This window comes from Ambystoma mexicanum, chromosome 1q, assembly GCF_040938575.1.
Source record: "Ambystoma mexicanum isolate Mex_15411 chromosome 1q, UKY_AmexF1_1, whole genome shotgun sequence".
In the NCBI taxonomy this organism is placed as follows: Eukaryota; Metazoa; Chordata; class Amphibia; order Caudata; family Ambystomatidae; genus Ambystoma; species Ambystoma mexicanum.
In genome coordinates, this window is record NC_090922.1 from 139,955,161 (window position 1) to 139,976,070 (window position 20,910).

At 45.3% G+C, this 20,910-nt stretch overlaps 1 protein-coding gene across 3 annotated transcripts in view; it reads right to left on the reverse strand.

Moving 5' to 3' along the window:
• The window catches only part of MEAK7 (MTOR associated protein, eak-7 homolog), a 1,198,349-nt gene that overhangs the window by 922,678 nt on the left and 254,761 nt on the right, over nt 1-20,910 (reverse strand). The window contains exon 1 of one of the 3 annotated variants that reach the window (XM_069636236.1): nt 12,730-13,215. The exons of 1 other annotated variant lie outside the window; for it this stretch is intronic. The gene's annotated coding sequence lies outside the window, so the exon portion shown is untranslated. Of the gene's footprint in view, nt 1-12,729; nt 13,216-20,910 lie in introns of those variants that run through there. One more of the 3 variants, XM_069636243.1, reaches the window with a different exon arrangement.

The window sequence follows — 20,910 nt, forward strand, 5'->3', positions numbered from 1 at the left end:
TTGGTATTAACCGACGCAAAGCCCTCCTGCATAGTCTCTAGCATATAACTAGAAATCAGGTAGTCCAGCTTGCTGGGAGGTCTCTGCGGGCCTAGATGTTAAAAAACAAATATTCTAGGCCCGCAGCAGGTTTTGACGTTGGGGTGGTGAAACGATCTATAGCACCCCCTTTCTTTGCACTTGTACACTTGGGCATGTTATAGTGAGTTCATACAAATTTGACCAGGTTCCAAATATATTTGACTGAGGAGCCAGCAATATTATACCTCCCTTACCGACAGGACCTGTGGACAGCAGTATTTATACTATGTCCTTCAATGTTCTCAGCTGATCCACAGTGTACAGAGCACAGTGCAGTCATCACCAGTGGCCGCTGGGTGAAACAATATCCCCCTCTCAGGCACACCGCCACAGATTGCTGAGCGTTACTTACAGGTGCTGAGTGTTCCCCAGTTCTACAGTTAGCAGTATCCAAAGCAGTGTTTGAGTTCCCTCGATGCCACACACTCCCGGACCAAGCAGCATGCACAGCTGACTGCCGCTAAGCTACCTGGGCCGCAAGGAGAGGCACCAGTCAGCAGTGCCCACGTGTAGCCACCTCCGCCCTCCATGGCTGACAGTCGCCGCGTCACAAGATCAGAGATGGGGGAAGGGTCCGGTGCCGTCCCAAACTGTATTTAACACCGTGCACGCATAGCAGCAGCCTCCACTGCAACTCACGCCTCCCGGTCCATGTCACAGCAGCCGGATGGTGGGCTCTCATAGGGGAGCCTGCTGCTCTGATCACTATCTCCCGCAGCTCGCCTTTTCTCAGGGGGATGGGTGTTGCCTAGTGTATAGGCCCCAGAGGGGGTGCACCGGTATCTACAGCAGTCGGGCAGAGAGCGAGTCGATAACAAGTCTGTCTGTTCTCAGTGACTTTCTAGTCGCTGAAATGGCATCAACACGCAGGTTTGCGGGATACAGACAAGAGAGATTAGCTGATCGGGTCCCACTCTGCACAGAGCATATGAGAGGTCCAGCCTCTTGGCTTGCTGCTCAACAGCACCCCCCCAACCTCGACAGTTGACCCTGAAATCCAGGATGAAGATTCTGACCGGCCAAGGGAGGTTGATCCAAAGAAGGTATGGCAAATTCCTCATCTTACCGGTCCTGTCCTTCTACAAACTAAAAGTGGTGCCCTCTTTAATATACGGAGCAGAAGGATACCCCCTGACTCCATGGGAGACTTGGCCCTTATTGGAGGGTGCTTTTTGGAGAAATATCTTGAAGCTTCCAAATCTAATCTTCACCGCAATGATCAGATCCGAACTGGGCCTCACCTCGTTACAAGCAATGACATCATGGAAAACACTGACACTTTTTTGGGAAATGTATGATGCCGACTCCCGAGAGTCCTTACCAAATTTTGAAAAATAAACTACTTAAAGGTGGTATGAGAATGGTAATGGAAGTATAAGTTCAGTGCGCAGATCCCCAAAGATTCTTGTTACAAGTCCATAAAACAAATGAATTTGGCTTCACAGTGTTAATTTGTTTGCTGACAAAAATGCATGGGGATTTGATCCCTGAACTTACATAAGCTATCCAGCTGCAGACCGCCCATATAATCCTAAAGTTTAAGACCCATCGGAGGGAAACATTCTGATTGCTTCACACAATGATCTGTTCATTACTTACTTGGAATCACGCCTTGCAAACGACCTGAAAGGTCAAAACACGTGTCGGTTGTTTAGTAACCAATAAACTGGGATTTGAAGCCAAATTCATTTTGTTTTATGGACTTGTAACAAGAATCTTTGGGGGATCTGCACACTGAACGTATACTTCCATTACCATTCTCATATTTACCTGTACTGGTGTGCACTAGGGGACGCCAGTGGAAGTGTTTCATTGCTGCAGGCCATACCACTTTCCTATACCTGTGGTACCAATTAGCGCACAGTCTAAATCTAGACCCCCAGTCTCTGTATTTTTGTACTTAGAGGTGGTAACTCTCTTATAGAGCAATGGTCCAATGGATGCTGGTTGATCTTGGAGTATTTACAGTCTGATCTAGAAGAATTGAACATCATCCCCGGAAAGGTGAAATAGAAACTATGGCAAGACGACTTGATTAAAACCCAAGAGGAAAAAAAAATGTGCACCGCCTCCAGAATGCCCCAAGACAGGAAACCAAAGCTCGGGGCGTACTCCCCAAGTATCTGATCAAGGCTCCCAATGTGTGGTGTAGGAATCAGTTTATGCGCGTCAGACTAGATTTATTTCCTACAAATCAGCTTTTACAGAATTATAAGAAATCAGTCACATTTGGATGCAGATTGTGTTTCAATAGAGAGCTGACCGAGTCATTGACGCACGTGACATTATTCTGTCGTCGCTTGACAGATCTAAGAACTAAATACATGGGCAAACTGATCGAAGAGCGACAAGCATGGGAGGCAGAAGAAATTCTATTCTTAAAAAGGAGAAAATCTCATGGCTACAATTTGTTTGAAACATTTTTTAAAAGGAGGTGTTTGAAACAAATATTTTATGTATCTAATGTTTTTAGGATGAGACCATAAATTCACTAATCTAATCAGAACTGATCTTGAAAGGCGGAAAAAGAGTTTGTGTGCGTATGATAAAGGTTTGTAATAAGCTGCAAATCATTTAGTAAAATAAAATAAAAAAACACTAAAGCCCCACCTCTATAAAGGAAACACAGGCTTTGAGAGCAATGTGGGCACACTGGGTGAAGACAGGGGTGCAGGCAATTGATTTGAAAATACAAGGAGTGGGGTTTTATGTTATGTTATGTTATGTTGATTTATACTGTGCGCCGCTACTACCCAAGGTCAGTCTCCAGGCGCTCATGTGGCTCTGCAAGAGAAGAGGCTGGCTTGTTTTAGAGAGGATAGGATGATAGGTCAGGCTCAGAACCAGGAGAAACTGGCGTCTGTGTGCGTTGTCTTGCGTTTGGGAGTTGGTTGAAAGGCCCTGCTCATAACCGTAAGGGGAAGACTCAGTGCCTCGGATGTGTGCTAGTGTTGTATGTTGGTTGTGTGACTTGTATGAGGTTGGGGTGGGGTTACGGTTGTGCGCACTGGTTAATTGTAACCATAAAAGGTGTTCCAGTGTTGCGGATGCCTGTTATGTGTTTGATTGAATTAAGTCAGTGTGCTTTTGTCTAGTGTCGATGGATTTATGGATTATGTGCATTGGTGTATTCTGTCTAATGTTATTTCCAGAGTCTCAGAGGATTAGTGGAGTGTGAGAATTAGATTAATGCTAGGTGTGTCTATGTGTAGTGTGGCTAATCCCTAGTCATGTATAGTGGCGTTGGTTATACTGGAGGAGCAGGAAATGGGGAGGGGTGGGTGGGGAAATTGGTTAGTACATCAGTACGTTTTGACAGTTTAGTTTAGTTTATTATTTGTAGGGCGCGCCATGCCCTGGAGCATCAGGGCGCACAAGACAATAATATGCTCAACTTTGTTACAGGTACATCTACATAATCATAGTACATGCTACAATAAATAAAATATGTACAGGTACATGTGCATGGTCATAATACAGTATACAATAAGCAAGAATGAGCAGGGCTGGAGCTAGGTCCAGACAAGAAGTGATAAGGGTACAGGAATACTTAACAATGTGGAGGTGATATACAGTAATATACAATGGTGTAAAATAGTGGAATACGTACAGTAATATACAATGGTGTAAAATACAGACTGAGGTATCAGAGCTGGGGCATGCAGGTGGATCGCCAGTAGGGACAGTCAGGTCAAGCAGGTCGGATTAGTTAGATGTCATTGGCTCTCAGCCACTTGGTCAAATTCTGCCTGAATTTCGCGAAGGGCTGGGGTTCTCTTATGTCATGAGGTAGGGAGTTCCAAAGCTGTGCTGCTTTGACTGCGAAGCTATGTCCTCCAATAGTGGCAAGTTTAAAGCGAGGGACATAGAGGCAATTCGCATTAACCGTTCTTGTTGGTCTAGGTGAGGTTCTTAAGTGTAGCCTGCCCATGAGGTAGGGTGGTGCCATGTTGTTGAGGCACTTGTGAGTAAGGGAGGCAATTTTGAGTTGGATTTTGTCCTGAGTGGATAGCCATTTATATTCTCTTCTTATAGAGGAGATATGCTCTTTCCTGTTGATCTTAAGCGGCTCTCAGGGCATTATTCTGTAGGACCTGGATTTTTTGGATAGTCTGTTTGTTAGCCCCAATATAGAGACCATTACAGTAGTCCAGTTTGGACAGTATAAGGGCTCTGACAATCGTGATGCAGCCGTCTGTAGAGAGGAATGGCTTGCTGGCTCTAATGAGTTTGCAAGTATATGCTGTAGAAGAGGCTAGGGAGTTGACTTGTTTGCCAAAGTTTAAGGTGGCGTCAAGGTAAAAGCCTAGGGTCTTGACTTCCTTTGCTACTTTGATATTATATTATAGTATTGATATTATATTATATTACAGTGCCGCTCAATGGTACCTTCCAAAGCTCTTGGTTGTGGTCCGTCGGCCAGCCCCGCCTCCTCTACAAGCATGGTTCTTTGAGGCTGGCTATGGGGCATAGTTCTGTTCAGTGCCTATTAATTGAGGAGGACACAGGGGTTGGCTGCGGGCGGGGAGGTTTGGACTCTGTGGCCAATTCTCGGTTACAGCGCAGCAAGTACAGTCTCCAACTATAGGGCATAGCGGGTATGGCCACCTAATTCACTTGTCCTTAAGTAGGGTATGGCCACCTAGTAAAAATGGCTGAAAGCAAAATATGGCTGCCTGATCCAGTATGGATAAATGCATAGTATGTCTACCTGACACAAATTAAGTTAGAAGCACTTAGACCAAAAGCAGTGTATGGCCAACCAAACACAGCTTGGCCCAAAATGGAAAAGTTGTAATATCTGAAAGAGTGAGACCTGGAACAATGGATTAACAATTCATTTGAATTATTAACTCATAAGTAAAAATCAATTGTTTTTGTTTTTATATTTCATGGAAGATACAAACAATATCACAATGGCAATTATTCATTCAACCCATACAACACATTTAATCCATCCAAGTAGACAGTTGAACTATACACTCAATAGAACTGTGTAAAAAAACAATTACAGCATAAGGGAAAATTGTAAAGCCAAAACTAAATATTTTTAAAAAATGTATAATTTGAAATGTAGACAGGAGAAGGCTGAAACAGCTAAATGTTGCTAATGTTGACTTCCTGCTACTCGAAAAGAAAGCACCAGCCGGTTTTGACGTTGAAAAGACAATTAAAAAATGTCTTCATCAGGGGGATTAGTAGATCTAAAAACAGATACACATATAAACATTTTCAAATCTATCTACAGCAAACTGCGTAAAGTAGTATCCAAACACACAGAAGATTTGATTAAAACTATATTTGCTCAAAGTCTAGGAACGCATAATTCAAATTTGACCATTCAAAATAAAGCAACAGGCACCAATGAAAACATTTGGGAGCCTGTGCACAAGAAACTGAGCATCATCAATTATAGGTGCAACCAAGTCATGTAGCCCCAGCAAACAATTAAGTAAAAGAAATAACAAGGAATGGCCAACACCTCCCCAGAAAGCTGGGTGAACAGTACTGTACTCATATTCAACAACGTTCCCTCACCAGTGCCTAAAACATCAACCAGCCACAAAAGTGAAAATAGGAATCCTTAAAGGATGCTACCTTTACAAGTAGTGTCAAGGTTTTCAGCAGGGACAGCTAGGAATTACACAATGCTGGGACTGAACCACTTTGCAGTTGCGCCATCAGCTGCCCCCATCACTCGGGCACCACTGAAGTTGGTGAAAACAAGCCGACTCTTATTACAGGCTGCAAGGAGAGTGACAAGGCTGGGGGAATGTGTTAATTATGTTGCTAAAACCAAAGGTGTGATCAACAACTGAATCAACAACACAAGTAACCTACCAGACGGCCAATGGAAAACAGTACTGTCGCTGCAGTAATGCGCGGCACCTCTGCAGTTGTATGGTTGGCATGGGGCGGGAGCAGTATGCTGTATAAACAAGAAAGCACAATCCGATGCCTGGCCCGGAAAGTACTATCAGGGGCTGTCGGTTCTGTGACACAAAATAATTACTACCAGAAAATACCCCACTCCACTTACCTCCAGGTCTCACTTTTTCAGATATTACAATTATTGTTCCTAGAGTCTGGAAGACAGGGACCCTTGCCTTTCTGTTTACTCAAAAGAGAAAAGGCCACCAGTTACAAGCAGTTGAGGTGCACAGCATGGGTTTCTGACCCAATTAGGCTGAATGTAAAGAAAGGTTACCTGACATAGTAGGTTCCATGTGAAATGGTCGCTGCAACAACAACAACAACAAAAAAAAAAGACAGACAGGCATGATATTGTCATGATCTCTGCTTCCAAAAGATCAGGACTTGCCCGACTCCCTTGGAAGCAGACCCATAACCCCGGTTCCGAGTGCCAGCCAGTCCCAATTGGGACCTTTTGGACCCTGTCCTGGCGCCAGTGGCACCAGGCTCATAAAGATGCCCAGTCCCAGCGCTGGAAGCGCCGGGCTCATAATGCTTGGGTGGACTTACCTGCAGCAGACCATGCTGCTTACTTACCTGCCAGTTGAACCCCGGATCCTCTTCTGTTTGGGACTACTTTTCCTGTTGGGTGGGGCAGGAGCCACTCCCTAGGTTCAGAACACTGGAACTCTTCTGGAAAGCAGGAACTCTTTTCTTACCTAGGCGTGGCTGTGGAAGGAGACACCTAAGCACTACAGGAGGCTATTTAAACCACACCCGATGGATGAATCTTGCTTTGTGTTATTCTGCATTCTCTGCAGCAGAACGCTCATCGTGTCTTCTGCTTCTGATCCTGGGCCTAAGGAAACAAAGGCTTACCATCCTGGAATCCAGTCTTCAGCAGCACCTGTAAAGACAAAGAAAGAACAGGTTAGCACTACGGTCTTCAGTGGCAGCGCATCTCTTACCTGGTCCATCGGCTGTCACCAACGCCTCGCGCTGCATTCCGGCATCTGAAAGACAAAGGCTTACCTACTCTTCGCATGTTCCGGAGGTCTTCGCACTGCATTCCGGCATCTGAAAGACAAAAGCTTACCAGCTCTTCGCACGCTCCGGAGGCCTTCGGCGCTGCATCCCGCATCTGAAAGACAAAAGAAGGTGCGTTTAAAGACATTGGGCAACTTTATTACTCACGTGCCATTACTCCTTCCCACGCCGAATCCAGTGGGTATTCCAGCACCCTTCAGCTTCTCTAAAGCTCCGAACTTGTACCTGCAAGATAAAAGGGACAGTTAGTGCGCATCGTGAAGCAGGCTACAAGCGCTTACCTACGTGCTTCCAGGCGCTTCTATTCCTCACGCGGGTTCGATCCTCAACTCTCATCAGCCCGCCATCCGCCATCGCCGGAACTCTGCAAAACAAGAGATATCATTACAAAAGACTTTTAAGACATTTGAAGCGCCCAGAACTTACCGTTCGTGCAGTTAACGACGGACAGCAGTCCTCTGAGGTCAAGAGGCCTGCACCCTTATCCAGTGAAGGAACTGGTTACGGCACCCTGCCCCGAGGCAGATGGAGAGCTCAGCGTTCACTTACCTAAGGTGAGGGCGTTAACCTTTGGGGTTCTACAGGAGAAGAGAAAGGGAAGAGGAGAGAGGCACCCAATAACCCCAGTTCATTAATCCCATATTTTCTATCTGCAGACATCTTACTCTTCGAGTCAGACATACAGTGCACAGAGGTCCAGCCCAAAGAGCCAACCGTGTGTTACACATCACCTTTGAAGATACGGCATTCACCCAGTCAAGACCGGCGCCTCTGCGGGAATCAGGTGAGCGTTACAGATATAAGCAGTGTCGCGGAGCAATTTGCTATGCAATTCTGTAGGTTTGCAAATTAAATCGGCACTTGTGTAGCAAAGTTAGCTATTTAAGTTAACCTGTTCAATGAAAGCACCGCTCACCCTGCATTCCTCTCTTGCCTTCAGAGCTCTCTCCACCCTCTTGTCTGTTCACTGCAAGTTCAAAAGGGGCTAATGGAGATATAGAGTGCAGCAGTAATCATCCCCTTCACTCTTGTGACAAATGGCCTGTGTGGGAGTGCTACGCGCATTTTATTTTTATTTTTCAAATAATTGCAAACCAGAAATAATCGGGATAATACTGTTATTAAGCTAACTGTATCCTGTCTGCCAAGGACCAGTATGTGTTATTTTTTTTTTTAAAGGCTTTCAATTCTTTTCTAAAAATGTAATAGGTTACATGATGCATAATTAGAGTATTGCTACTGTAAAACACTGCATTGTCTCCACGCTTTACAGCGAAGTGTATCTACATCTCAGTATCAACTAGATTTCATTTTTTTGGGCAAGATGCATCATATTGACGAGTCGACACCTTTGAAAATGTACATGACCACACGGCCAAATGCTTTGATGGCAAACATAGTCCTGTGGCCTGCTGGTTACATACAGCTTGCAACTGGTGCTCAACCCATGAGCTGATCGCATACTCCTTGACATTATATCTTACCATGTTGGTTAATAGCCACTACCCTGAAAGTGAGATGGCCGCAAACTACAATATTCTGCCTACTTTGCCCAGTTCTCTGCCTGTTATGCCATCCACTCTGCTTAGTCCTTTAGTAATGAAATACACAAAGCTTAACCTGATATTTAAAGTAGCGATCAATAGTCATCCAGTCTGTACATCTACAGACCTACTGCAAAACTGTACACTTAGTTGGCCTCCAGAGCTCACTTTGCTCGCTCTATGATTATGATTGCATTATGTGTTTGCACCTGCAGTACAGAGAGCTGGCCAAACTGTTTTATGAGCCTTTTTATCATATCTATTTATTTGTGTCTGTTCATGCAGCTAAGCTTTGTACGGACACTCATCCAGGGCTTGCAAAGTATTTTCGCCCATTTGCATAGTAGAGTAGATTTTAAGAAGGACCAGTACCATTTGCAGGGGTTGTTGGAAACTTTTATTTAAACTTTACTTGGTTCGCAGTAAATGTCAAATACAAGTTTCACTGTGCATGGCTGGCCTCCTGGTTGCAGCAGTGTGCCAAACTAAAGTTGGTTTGTGGTGACATGCACCATTTTACAGAAAGAATTTGCAAGGCCTGACTTATCTCACTAATGTCTTACTACAGCGGTATACAAAAGTGCTGTATTGTTGCTAATTTTATATCATGGGTACAAGTATCTTCGGGTGGTATTAAAAACATTAGTACAAAATTGCTAATCAAATGGGTTTGTTTGCTAATCAAGAAAAATGTAATGAGCAAACTCTGCTAATCAATTTTTGAAAACTAATTTATGCCTTGGACAGTCATGTGATAAAGTCGCTGGGAAAAGCCAGCCGCGAAATCCTGTCATTGTCCCCTGCAATCCATGCAATGGAAGCAGGGGTCACCCCTGCAGCCCCAAACTGATTATATGTTCAAAGTGAGTGGAAGACACCCCTGCATCCCCCGAATCCATTACATGTTTAAGGGCAGCGGGGTACATCCCCACAACCCCCGCTCTCCCTTGAATGTATAATGGGACTCGGCAACCTTACATGTTACTGCAGCCTTTTGCCGGTTACCATTTGTCATGACTGCCTTTTTGCAGAGACATTCGCACTGGACACCACACAGCGAGGACGAGAACCGAACCTGGCTGCCCGGCAACAACTAGGTCAAACACAGAATATTTGGCCCAGGCCAAAGCAGGAGCACTGCCACTTGGCCCAATTAGGGCAAAGGCAAAATAAGGCTGCCTAAAACAGAGTTTGTAGCAGTGCAAGGTGTCCCTGGGACTTGAGACTCACCGTAGCTGCGGGAAGCAACAATCAAAGATAACCAGTAGTGAGGAACCGCACCCAGATCCAAAGCACACAGCAGTGGAAAAAGCTCACTCAGTTCTCGGTTCATCTTTCCTTTGATTCGTCGTTCTACTACGTCAGTCTAGGCTGTCTGAAGGTGCCACAAGCTATTGACCTCATTCTGGGACAGTTTTCTGCCATGCTGCTGCCTTTTGTTGTTTGCCCTGCTGCTCGGAGCCGCTTGTTCGGGTTTCTTGTTCTTCTGGAAGACTACTTCACTGGATCTTTCTCTCTTGGTTTGAAGGTAGAGACCCTGGGAGGAACTTCTGTTCCTTTTCTGCATTGCTGTGGCTTTCATTGGCCGAGGGTTCAAGTCCTAGAGAGGCGAATCCTACAAACTTGACCTGTGGAGAGGAGCTGTCTACTTACTGGGTCGTTTCAGGTACTGGAATCCTTTCTGACGAAACTGCTGTTGTGACTACTTACCTTGCAGTCCTAGGAGGGGTGATTACTGCTGATATTCCCTACCGAGGGTTCTCCTAGTCCTTGATAGTGATTCCAAGGAGGCGAGTCTTAACCACTCAGCCTCTTTTAAACCTTGATCATATGAGAACCCTCTCCTGTCACTTTCCCCTGTTTTTGCCTCTTCCATTGATCATGCTTTCTCTAATTTTCACTATGCATGACTGCATTTTACCAACACTATCCTGCTGCACATTCACTTCTTCCCATCCCTATTCTCAGCCTTGGATCACTTCTGAAATTCAGACCCTCAAAACAAATGTGCCATGACCTTCAACACTGGTGCAAACCACGGACACATTTCCTACTCATAGGTTACACAAATTCCATGGCTGCTCTACCTCTGCATTGGACTCTGCCAAATCCTCCTCCTTCATAAACCTACTCGCCTCCCTTCACAGTCACCCTTCCAAACATTCATCTACCCTCCAATCTTTGCTCACACCCCCAAAGGCAATATCTGTTAAGTCAGTTTTTGTACCACCCTTTGTTGAGGATGCTACGCCAACTAACCCTTGGGGGAAGGCTAAAACACGCGACAAGAAAGGGAAAATAAACCTCTCTGAAACGTGGGTAGCATGGGCAGAGTGCCCAGGATTAACTCTCTGGCAAGTGTTATAGGTCGACACAGAGGTACAATAATCCAGATAATACACCATACTAATTTACCCAAACATAAATACTTTAATAAAGTCCTACATTTAAAACCATCAGTTCAAATAAGTGCTTTAAACGTTAATACACTATATTAAAAAGATAATATGTATAAAAACAGCAATTCCCAGTCAAGGATTCTCTCAACCTATATGTCTATATGTGGGTCCTTTGCCAAGGGTCAGCATCCAACATAAAATCACAAGGGAGTGGGGAAAACCAGGATACTATACAACTCAACAAATAGGTAAGCACCCAGTAGCCTGCACAACTACGTGCAGTGCCCTAAAGACACATGCCACACCTAGTATATGTGAAAGGCCTCCGGATTTGTGGCTAGCACCTAACCTATATGGCAGGGTGTGGAATTAAAAAGGGAAAACATTTTAAACCAAAGTAAAAAATGCTTCACAATCCCTAGTCCTACAACATAACACACCATTAATTTAGACCTCCTAGTGCCTTAATACAGTATTAATGCGCAGTTCAATACATTAAGGCCTGAGAGAGGTTGGAACAGGTAAACATTAGAAAAAGCTTCTAAGACTCAATGAATATTTCAACAATAGTCCCCTCCTTGCTACATTTCCTGGGTAAAAATATATACAAATGTTGCCAGTTAGTGGTTGGGATCTACGTTCTAACGTTGTGAGTTTGACTATTAGGTTTCACAGGATATGGCTATTTTGTTGGATAGACGATATATGATGCTTATGATGTTTTGCAAATTCAGTTGTGACGATTTAATGTGAGACATTGTTTACTTTAAGTACAGTTGTTATTGTTAATTACAAACTTAATAAAGTGTTTTTTAAAAAAAGTTAACATTTTTCACATTGTGTACATTTACCAGTGCAGAAATGCAAGGGGTGACTTTAAACATGGATATCGAATACCAGGTAAGTATTGAAATAGTGAGCCTCAGTCCAGAGCTCAATGAAACCCTAGGGGCTCCAATAAAAATGTCCACGTGGCAAGTAGGTACCCCAGACTCCCTTTAAATAGTCACAGTTCAGTTCAAAATTCCATAGGCGATAATGATAAAAGTTAAAAGGCCCATCCACACTAAACGAGGCAAGTACAGTTCTACTCTACATGTGCAGATGCTGCAACAATCAACCCCAGGGAAACCCAGGGGGACCCCAAGGTCAGAAGTGGGACCCCAGAGGACTAAGTTACACAGCAGGACTCCCGCCCCCAATGGTTAGGACGTGGATTTGATGGGCCAAGCATCAACAGCTTTTGTTAACAGATCGGTAATGGAAGACCTCAATGAGGACACTTTTGTAAATTTACAAAAATTAAAATGCACATTTTCAGTCTGACATGTGTATGTATATGTACATACGCATTCACCGTACATTGCTAGTCTTAAGGGCCGCAATAAATAACACAAGATGTGATAAATGTCAGAAAACGAAAACGTTGAAAAACGCGTAGATTCGTGTGGGGGTAGGTTTGTGGTGGGGGGGGGAGCAAAACCTATCGCAAAATAGTTTTGAGTCTGACCTTGGCCTCTCTGCATTAAGTGGGGCTGATGGGCAGCAATGTATGCCCCCACACACGAATATGGCAAGCCTATGACAGATGTTTCGTGGATTTGACGTCAGAGCCCCTCAGCCAGACCAAACATACTCTGCTAACCCAAAGCCCACATAGAAAAGCCGTCATAACCCCGACCACCCACCAGTCTGCTTTCAACCCCATCCTCATAGCTCTCCGCCACTGAAGCGTGTATACTCACTGTCTTCACTACTCTTCAGCTGATGCTATTCTGCCGAGATGCCCAGATGCCCTTTCTCTGCGAGTCAGCGTCTCTGTCATTTTAATTAAACAGATCGCCTCCCTGCGGTGGAGACCGAAAACAGTCCAGGTAATACAATGCCTGCCCCTGCCTTTCCAGCCTGTAACTAGAACAGACCGGGGCTGGTCTCTTCACTGTGCATGGTATACACAACCAGCACGTGACTTGACGCACAAGTCACGTGACGTAAAAGCTGTTGTTAAAGGTGGTTTCGTTCAAGGTTGCTCGAAAGGTTTTCAGGTACTGTGTTGGATTGGATGAAATTCGGATCGTCCTGGTCTGGATATTAGATACTGGCTAGGACGAATTATCCTAGCTAGTAGTACTGCGTGCACCCCGAAATAACGTAAACTGTGGCCGCACACTGACGGGGAGGTCGGCTGCCGGGAGCTCTGGAGCCAGTCAACCTCAGGTGTTTATTGAGGTGACCAAAGAAAAGTCCCAGTAAACGTCACGCCAGCCCAGCGAAGACCAGCGCAAAGCACAGGCAACAACTATTTCTGGCCGTCGCCCGCACATGTTTTTCCGGAAGTAGCAGCGAATCGGGAAACTAAGTCGGTAGGCTCGTCGTTTATTACTGACAGCTAACGTTGCTCTGCTCCGGCTCACTTCCGTTTACAGCACGGCCGAAAGTAATCGACGTTTCGACATTCAAAAACACAGGACTTCCATCAACTCATTTACACCTCCTTATCGTTGAAAGGGTAAATTGTCGTGCAACGGGATTATCCGTTCTTAAAATTTAACTTCCAGTGTGGGGGATTTTTACCTCATGAAATTAATTGGTTCGTTTAATTGTCCCGTGTGGAAACAATGTAAGTATTTCCACCTGTGTGGGCTGTGTGGATGGGGGTGAAGGCATGTCGGTAAAGTGTGACAAGCGTTGAGTTTCTGGGTATGAATTTGTGTTGGCTACGTAAAGAAAGAGCTTAACTCCAAAAACGTACACGCGGAAGGACTGGGCATTACGTTAATGTTATTAGGTATGCTGCTCGTCTCTGCTGGCTGATTAAATAACCTCTCTATCATTTGAAATTGGCGCCTGAGGAACAAAACAAAAATTGCAGTTTTCACAGCCTGTCGTGAACGACCATAAAATGGTGCTAAACTATGTCCAACAGAACGATGCAAACCCTGACAATCTGTAGTAGAGAAGTAGGACTGTACTACTATGAAATAGAATACTGGCATTGATGTGAGACGAAGGGTAAAAAAAATGAAGTAATAAGCTAGTAGCCAGGCATAAAGTCTCTTCCCCCCCCTGAGCTCTAAACCTATAGGCCAGCACATAATTTCATACCTACCAAGAGTGAATTATCACTAGCCGGTGACTAGAACAGATAGTGGCTAATCTAGCCATTCGACGTCGAGACTGGAGGCTTCCTATTATGCAAGTTCAAAGCTCTTGACTGCATTGGCTAAATGCTGAACTTTCCTATGGTAAGATGACTTAAACCAATCAACTGCACAGAGGATATCCAACCTTCTAGCTAACAATGCTGATTAAGAGGCCATGGCACCCCTAGCTGAATGAGCACAAAGATGGACATATCTATTCAGCCTCCCTCATAACCTAATGCACCCGGTGAGCCAAGGTGGCCGAGGAGACTGCAGCCAAGGGATTTCGAAGGAAATTAGCAATTCCGAGGTGGAAGGAGCTCGTAACTCACTAGTGACTTTGACATAACTTTGCAAACAATGGACTACGCACACTTTCTGATCATTTGGAAAGGAAGGATAAGAAACAGAGGTAGACAAACACTTTGTCCTGCGTGAAATAAAGGAGGTTGAAATGGCTGAACAAAATTTGTTGCTTGTTCTCTACACTTGCCCCCCCCCCATAACAGGGAGACCAGGAAATTAAACACTTCTACAGGCGCAGTACAAATGGGATTGAGAGTCCTTTCCATGCACCAGCCCACCAGGCTCGACCACTCTGATGAGTAGGAAACCAGAGTCGATCTAGACCAGGAGTCCTGGATAACCTGACAAGAAGTCTCCCGAAAGGCCTGGGAACGCCTGCAAAAATCCCTTCTCCCTCGCACCCACAACTGGGTCTGTGATTAGGAGAGGGAAGGATGGAAGAAGCCTGGGGATATCCACAGAGTGCTACAGAAGAGCAGGTAACCATACCCGATTGGGCAGAAAGGGATTAGAAGGACCAACGATGCTACCTGCTTGTGCACCTGAAGCAAAGCTCTTGGAATGAGAGAGAATGGCTGGAACGCGTACCTCTGAAGATGTACCAAGTTCTGAAGAAAGGCATCCACTGCGCGCAGATCCAGCTGCAAGCTGAAAAAATGAAATGAGTTACCCAGCAGTTGAGACTAGAGGCAAAGGGGTCTGTTTGAAAAGGTCCCAAAATCTTGACTAGGCAGTGCAAACATTTTGCTGTTCAGCTTCCAATCGTTGCTGCCCCGAAGAAACCCGGAATTCCAGTCTGCCACTGTATTGCTCAGACCTGGGGAAATGCTCCGCCTGAAGCATGATCCAGCGATTGAGGCAAATGTGCCAAAAATCCCAGGTTATGTCCGCTAGCCCCTTCAGTCAAGTACCCCCACAACTTGTTCATGTACCGGACTGCCGACACATTGTCCATTCTCAAGAGGATGCAACAATTCATCATGTCCTTAGCGAAACTCTTCACTGCAAAAGAGCTTGCTAGATGCTCGAGAGAGTTGATATTATGAGATTGTTTTAGAACTGACCACTTGCGTCCCGTAGAAACCTCCTGTTTTCGAGCCCCCCCCAACGCGACAGTCTGGTATCCGATTCTAACACCATCTCAAGAGCATAACCAGACATATCTTGCTCATTTTCAGCTTCCATGTGCTGAAGCCACCAGTGCAACTCGACCATTGCGACCTGAGACAGGCGCACCACCTGAGAATAAGGCGCCCTGGTTTGAAGATGCAGTCTTCAACCTCTTAACAGCTCTAATGGAGAGTGGCTGGGAAAAGGGCCTGAATGGATGCCGACAGCATACCGACTCTGGCAAGAAGATGGAGTGACAGGATCCCCATCTTTAGAATGGGCCTGCTCAGGGATCGAATCCCCTGCATCCTTTTCTGGGGCAACAAAAGCTGACAGCGCTGAAAATCTATAACAAAGCACAAAAACTGGACACATTGTGTAGGAACGAGAATACATTTGTCTAGATTGATCACAAACCCCAGATCTTGAAGTCAACCAGAGCTGGGAGAGAAGAAGTCTCTTGTGCCAGAATGGGCATAGTGTCTAAGTAAATTATTATCTTGACGCCCCCACACCCCTGACCTGCAGGAAGGCCATTATGGGCTTCAGAAGCTTTGTGAGAGCTGAGGAGAGGCAGAACGGGAGAGACAAACTGCCAGAACTGACCCAGCCTCTGAAACTGTAGATAGTCCTGATGAGGAAATAAGACTGGAACCACCAAGTACGCATCCTTCAAGTCTATCTTACCCATCTAATCCCCCTGCAGGAGGGAGTCTCAACGGATGAATACCCTCCATCTTGAAATGGTGATACACCACAAAGGAATTGAGGGCTTTGAGATTGATAACCGGCCTGAACACCCCTTCCGGCTTGGGTACCAAAAAGATGGAACTGAGAAAAGGGGAAGCCGACATCACTGCAGGAACCACCGCACCTCTGATTCGTCCCAAACCTGTCTCTCCTGATTGGACACTAACGGGAGAGGCCGAACCTCCTGAAAGGGGGGACAATAAAACTCTACGTGCAAACCCTTTACTGCCTGTAGAACCCAAGCGTTCGTTGTGAGAAGAGACCAATTAGGAGCAAAATGAGCTAACCATCCCCAAGCTCTCCACAGGAAGAAACACTTAAATGAAAAAATGCTCACTGAAGCAGCACATCCACAACCTGCTCCTCTGTAAGAGCGGCCTCTCCACTGCGTCCCTCGCTCTGGAAAGAAGATGTCAAATAGGCCTCTGGAGCTGAAACATAAACGCCCTCCTCTGGGTGCAACTGCGCTGAAAATGAGGAGCCCTGTAGTGGATGGCCAGAGAAGCGGGCTCTACTTCTTCCAGCCTTGGCAAAAACACCAGGGGTCAGGGCTTTTTTGATTTTAGTCTGCACCTTACCAAGGACAGTAAATGTATGAACAAATGAGGAAAGTTCCTTAACAAATCCCTCCCCGAACAGCAACCCTTGGTCCTTGCCTCCGCTGGGGCCATATCTGCAAACTCAGGGTTAAGACGCACCTGCAATGCCTTACGCCGCTCTGATAACAGAGCTGTGTTAGCATTGCCAAGCAGGCAAACACAACATCAGGAGGGGTGTTGTCCTCCAACATATCAAAAACCTGTGTAAGGACTCCTAGGACATTCAAGAGCTTGTCCTGACAAGATCGCAGAGCCTTGTCAATTCACTTTCTCGGGTCCTCACCCTTCTTAGACAGAAAAACCATCATCAAGTGGTCTATCTCAGGAGTTGCTGCGACTTTATCGGGAAGAGGGGGACGCGGGCACTCTGACCTTAGCTTAATACATGCCCTTCTCCATGGGCTTTCCAACTCAGGACTGCATAAAAGAAGACGCCACTTCTGATGATCTCCTCTCAGCCGAGCGAGGATGCTTAATATCAGCAAGGCCAAACGCACTGCAGGAGCTTGCGCAACGCTTTGAAGCCGAGCAGGCTTCTTTCTGGCTAAACACTGAGGCAGCTGTGCCAACCGGGTACAAAGTATCAAGGAATAAAGACAGCATGACAAAACAATGCTGCTGAGCTCAAGCATATCACTATGAACTGGCTGCAAGATTGCGCTTGCATGCGCAGTGCAACACACAAACGCGCGGCACAAGACCCTCCCACGGGGACTTGGGCCAAAAAAAGAAAACAATCAACTGCATGCCTCCGCAAAAGAGAGAGTTGATCTCCTTGGGCCGCTGTAATAAAAATCCCCCGGGACACCTGCACGTACAAGCGAGCGCTGACAACGAAAACGAAACTAAATCCAGATGATTAGAAAACACGCAGCACACTGAGATAACCTCAGAAACCCAACTGTATCATTACAGAAGAAACACATTATATCATATAAGAAACATAGGAGCTAACGCTCGAACATTAGAGAAACAAAGTAACTTATCTGCTTGTCGAGCAGGCAAGAAGAGGATGAGGCACTAGCTACATGGAACTTTATAGAGGGCGTGGGGCCTGATTGGGGTCTTTCGTATTTATCTCATGGTTGGTGTGTGGTTTTCAAATGTTTTGGTGTTTGAAAACATTTTTCAAATCTTTGGTGCTGGTTGTCAGTAAATGAGTTTATTGCATAATAGGAAGCCTCCGGTCTCGACATAGAATCTGGGTTTAAATGTACTAACCATACTGGGGAAAACACAGTGAAGGAAATACATTCACCCAAATAAATATATTACTTCACACAGCATGCAGTGTTCTGCACCCCTCCCGTTTCTAATTGTCCACAATTTGCTCTTCTTAAGGGCAATATTCACACAGTGTGTCCCCAGCCATCTTGCATTAAACTTTGTGTTCATATGTACAAAGACGGACCATAGCAGAGTTCTTAAGTTTGTCACCGAGTATTGGCAACAACTAATCACTGCAAGTGCATTGTGTGGTGGCTCAGGAAGGAACTTTTTGTCCCCCCCCGCCTCCCCCAGATAGGACATTTTTGCCAGTTTATGAATCTGACCCATTTCAATTAATGCTTTCCTAATTAAAAAAAGCGGGTGTGATGTTTAGGAGCTCGTGTTATAATGTCGACATGATGGATATAACTGGGAATGCAGTAAATTAGGTCTGAATAGCAGTATTGGGATGAAATCCTTGCCAAGCAGTGCTGACAGCGATTGCATGAAAACATGTTGACACAAATTGCAGTTGGTTGCGATATTGATCAAAATAGAAAAAAGCAATTTGATCAGTACTCAGTAACATGTGGCATTCAGTGCAGTTAATTCAGTTACCTAGGAAGTTGTTAGTTGCACAGCAGGAAATCAAATGGGGAAGTTACAATAGGATTATAAAATATCCTCAACCAGGAGCAAGCACTAAGAAAGTTGAACAGTTCGCCGTTTTACAGTGATCCAGCATTTTTGTGATGCTTGGTATGGAGATATTGGTAAGCGCTGGCACTTGTTTAAAGTCTCAGCAGAGATGGCAAGGATTTGTGTGGCAGATATCCTGGTCTCATTTATCTTCTCAAGCAGGTAGAATGAACACTTTTGGGATGTGTGATGCTACCAGTTCTTCTCAGCACAGATCGGAACCCATTATTTACACAGTAAAATACTTCACAGTGGAGCTATAATTATTATAAGGGCTATTTTTGTTGAGACACCACATGGAGTCCTTATTAGTTGTGTGTGATGAATTGACTTCTGCCTTGCAGGTGTAGTAGGATGAGTAGAGGCTAAAACGCCCACTCAGCCCACACACTTCTACAAACCAAGAGCCAACACAATCATAAAGGTAAAACAGGCACAGTCAAGAGATATACCGCTTTTGCCTTTTGTGGTAACGTGGGCCGAGGGAAGTCTATACTCTAGAGTGGGGTGTGAATGTGGTTCAGTAGCAACCCAAACAGTGAAGTAGAGCAGTCCAAAATAAAGTAATGTCCAATGAAGGTTCTATAAAAATATATACACTTTAATACCTAATTAGAAAAACACTACAAAAAACCCACCCCTGAGGAAAGAACACAGAATAAGCTAAGATAGTAGATGCAGCACTCGAGGTAATGAATCAGCGGTGAAAGGTAAGCAAAACCAATAATGTTCTTGAAAAAGGATATGTACTTGTGAGCAAAAAGGATTCAAAGTGACCTAACCAGTCTCTAGTGCCCTAAACTGGACAAAGGGGCAGGTAGCAGTCAATAGCACCTTCTCTGCAGTTCTTGGTGGTTCAGCAGACCCAAACCTGACTTCTTGGCGCTGTGTGAAGATCAAAAGGCAGCAACAGAGGGTCTTGCTGGTTCAAATGTGCTGAACCATTCTTGGAACATGCTCCAAGCAGTTCAATTGCGAAATAATAATAATAAAACAGTAGGATCTTGGTTGTCTTGGCTCTCAGGGTGCTGTGAGTCCCAATCCAGGTGCTCAGGGACAAGGTTATTCTTTGTGAGCAACCTAGGGGTATTCTCCCATTAAGACTCATAGAGTCCTCTCTTCAGGTGGCCAGGGGAGGGCCATCACTCTTGGATCCCAACCCTGGGGGTGGACTAGCGAGGGAGGATCCCCTGTATAGGGGGTTCCAGAGTTGCTTTCGTGGGAATACCCCAGGCGAGATGCGTTATCCTAACGGGGCAATACAAGAGGAGGAGAAAGTCCTGGATGCCTTCATGGGATACATTGATTCCTCATCCAGGTTTCATTTTCCCTAATTCCAACCCTGTCACCCATGACCCAAGAGGGAGGAAGGAAAGAGTCAATTGCCCAAGGTGGGGGAGGAAGACAAATCACCTAAAACAAAGACAGAAGTGTGATATTTATATCCATTTATCCTCTACCAATATAGATCAGGGAATACCATCAAGACATGAATATAATCAACCATCAGTAACATCGAAGGGGGCAACCATCCCCTTGAGGGAAAACCAAGCTAGAGGATTTCCCTTTGCCCATTGTCAATTCCCTGATAGAGTAGCGGGAAATAGGTGTATTCTCCAAAACCCTTCCATTACCCCCTCCCCATTTCCAATCCATACTGGGACGAGGAAGAGTCAATCGAGATCAGTGAGGATTACTGATAGAAACAAAATGGGATAAGAATGGGAAACCTACTATAGAAAGAACTCAAGTTGTTCCACTAATAGTCAGGCATTTAATAATGACCATTCACACTTGACTGTTTTTTCAACTATAAAAGGTGTTGTTTTTCACAAGGAGTTGAGTGAGCTAGGGATGCTCTCCGAATAGAAGAGGCCAAGCAGCAGAGAGCAGCAGGAGTTAAAGACTGGAGGAGAACAGCGTGCCAAGACGCTGGCATGGGGTTTGTGAGGGGCTGCAGTGTGGCTAGGGAGCCGGGCCTCCAATGAGCCGGATTGAGGCAGCCTGTATCCTGCTATTGGCATTTGGTGTACTGCTCATTCCCTTGGAACGTTTGCCAGTCCTAAAGGAATCTGATGGCAGTGAGACCCTGACCTCAATCAACCCTGTG